Source organism: Budorcas taxicolor, chromosome X (assembly GCF_023091745.1).
Source record: "Budorcas taxicolor isolate Tak-1 chromosome X, Takin1.1, whole genome shotgun sequence".
Classification (NCBI taxonomy): domain Eukaryota; kingdom Metazoa; phylum Chordata; class Mammalia; order Artiodactyla; family Bovidae; genus Budorcas; species Budorcas taxicolor.
This window is the reverse complement of record NC_068935.1, coordinates 135,510,380-135,513,747: the sequence shown is the minus strand read 5'-3', so window position 1 is coordinate 135,513,747 and position 3,368 is coordinate 135,510,380.

The window sequence follows — 3,368 nt, the reverse complement described above, 5'->3', positions numbered from 1 at the left end:
TTCTGTCAGAGGTAAAGGAAGAGCAACTGGACAGATTCTCAAGTTGTTGGTTGGCTGCACAGTCTCAGCACCACACGGAGAGAAACTGGCTCCCAGGGCCCCTGAGTGGGGTGTGCAGCAGTCACACCCAGAGTGTGACTCCGTTCATGCCAAGAAATTTCCTGACAGACTTAGGTTCCCTCGAGTTCTGCTACCGGGCAGAGACGTGTGGATGTGGTTTTGACCTTCCCCTGTGTGTTTGGGCTCCCTGCCACACGCAGCTCAGGGGAGCCAGACCCTGAGAAAAGACCTCCAAGAAGCGCTTTGTGCCCAGGACTGGAAGCCACATGCACAGCATGTCAGGAAGTTAGGCTCCTTGGGGAAAGGATAGGCATCCCACCAGCATGTGTTTACAAGCCTTTCTTTGGAAGCACCATGTGCGCTTCCACAACGGGAGAGCTCCAGGTCTGATCAGAGGCCCAATAATACAGAGTCACAGCCGAGATGCTGCTGTGCCCTTGGCGAGACTTGTCAAGATTTTCCTCACTTCGAGCATTATTCCCCAAGAAGGAGAAGGCTGCAGGAGTGTGGGAGAAATGCCTGGTGCCTTCCTGGCCTCAGCTCCCTCTTACATTTCCTTTCAACATAGGCCCCAACCCTACTTGGGGAGGGGTTAGGGTCTGGCGGTTTCCACACTGCCAAGGGCTACAGCAGTGAGAGCTCTGTCAGAGGGAAAGGAAGAGCAACTGGATGGATTCTCAAGCTGTTGCTTGGCCACACAGACTCAGCACCACACAGAGAGAATTCGGCTCCCAGGGCCCCTGGGTGGGGTGTGCAGCAGTCACACCCAGAGTGTGACTCCATTTGCACCAAGAAAGTTCCTGACAGACTCAGGTTCCCTCGAGCTCTGCTACCCAGCAGAGACATGTGGATGTGGTTTTGGCCTTCCCCTGTGTGTTTGGGCTCTATACAGTCAACAAATACAAGACCAGAAGCTAACTGTGGCTCAGATCATGACCTTGTTATTACCAAATTCAGACTTAAATAGAAGAAAGTAGGGAAAACCGCTAGACCATAATTTAGGTATTACCTAAATCAAATCCCTTATGATTATACCGTGGAAGTGAGTAATAGATTTAAGGGCCTATATCTGATAGATAGAGTGCCTGATGAACTATGGACTGAGGTTCATGACATTGTACAGGAGACAGGGATAAAGACCATGCCCATGGAAAAGAAATGCAAAAAAGCAAAATGGCTGTCTGGGGAGGCCTTACTAATAGCTGAGAAAAGAAGAGCAGCAAAAAGCAAAGGAGAAAAGGAAAGATATAAGCATCTGAATGCAGAGTTCCAAAGAATAGCAAGAAGAGATAAGAAAGCCTTCTTCAGCGATCAATGCAAAGAAATAGGGGAAAACAACAGAATGGGAAAGACTAGAGATCTCTTCAAGAAAATTAGAGATATCAAGGGAACATTTCATGCAAAGATGGGCTCGATAAAAGACAGAAATGGTCTAGACCTAACAGAAGCAGAAGATATTAAGAAGAGGTGGCAAGAATACACAGAAGAACTGTACAAAAAAGATCTTCACTACCAAGATAATCATGATGGTGTGATCACTCATCTAGAGCCAGACATCCTGGAATGAGAAGTCAAGTGGGCCTTAGAAAGCATCACAAACAAAGCTAGTGGAGGTGATGGAATTTCACTTGAGATATTTAAAATCCTGAAAGATGATGCTGTGAAAGTGCTGCATACAATATGCCAGCATAGTTGGAAAACTCAGCAGTGTCTAGCGACTGAAATGAACTGAACTGAAATGAACCACAGGCCCAGGTCAGGGGAACCAGTCCCTGAGAAAAGACCTCCAGGAGGCGCTTGGCGCACAGGCCAGGAAGCCACCTGCTCAGCATGCGGGGAAGCTAGGCTCCTTGGGGGAAGAAAAGGCAGCCCATCGGCATGTATTTGCAAGCCTTTCTTTGGAAGAACCATGTGTGCTTCCACAACGGGAGAGCTCCAGCTCTGCTCAGAGGCCAGATATTGCAGAGTCATGGCCGAGATGCTGCTCTGCCCTTGGCGAGCCTGGCCAAGACTTTCCTCACTTCGAGCATTACTGCCCAGGAAGGAGCAGGCTGCAGGAGTGTGGGAGAAGTGCCTGGAGCCTTCCTGGCCTCAGCTCTCCTCCTGCCTTTCCTTTCGACCTAGGCACAAGGCCTACCTGGGGAGGGGTTTAGTGTCCAGTGGTTTCCACGCTGCCAAGGGCTACAGCAGTGAGAGCTCTGTCAGAAGTAAGGGAAGAGCAACTGGATGGATTCTCAAGCTGTTTCTTGGCCTCACAGACTCAGTGCCACATGGAGAGAATGCGGCTCCCAGGGCCCCTGTGTGGGGTGTGCAGCAGTCACACCCAGAGTGTGACTCCATTGGCGCCAAGAAAGTTCCTGACAGAAGTAGGTTCACTAGCGCTCTCCTACCCAGCAGAGACATGTGGATGTGGTTTTGGCCTTCCCCTGCGTGTTTGGGCTCTCTCCCACAGTCCCAGCTGAGGGGAACCAGCCCCTGAGGAAAGATCTTCAGGAAGTGCTTGGCTCCCAGGCCTAGAAGCTGAGTTCAATGCATGCAGGAAGCAAGTCTCCTTTGGGGAAGAAGAGGCAGCCCAGCTGCGTTTGTTTGCAAGCCTTTATTTTAAAGGACCAAGTGTGCTTCCAGAATGGCAGAGCTCTAGCTCTGCTCAGAGGCTTGATATTGCAGAGTCATGGCCGAGATTCTCCTCTGCCCTTGGCGAGACTTGCCAAGACTTGCCTAGATTCTAGTGTTACTCCCCAGGAAGGAGCAGGCTGCCGTAGAGTGGTAGACATGACTGGCGCCTTCCTGGCCTCAGCTCCACTGTTGCCTTTCCTTTTGACCTAGGCCCCAGTGCTACTTAGGGAAGGGTTTAGGGTCCGGTTGCTTCCACACTGCCAAAGGCTCCAGCAGTGAGAGCTCTGTCACAGGTAAGGGAAGAGCAACTGGATGGATTCTCAAGCTGTTTCTTGGCCTCACAGACTCAGCACCACACCGAGAGAATCAGGCTCCCAGTGACCCTGGTTGGGGTATGCAGCTCCACACCCAGAGTGTGACTCTGTTCACGCCAAGAAAATTCCTGACAGATGTTGTGCCGTGGTCCAGCCCCGGTGGATCCAGGGAATTCGAAGCGGGGATGGAGTCAGCATCTAGAGGAAAATTGTTTAATTAAAGATATGGAGAAAGATTAGAAAAGAATAGTGTAGTAGGAAAAATAGTGGAGAAAAGAGGCTGAAAACTTGGTTTACACGGAGAAGCAACAAAACTCTGAGACAAGAGGTTTGCACCAACTACGTAGGCCACCAGCACCTGCTTGAATAGCAAAGGGT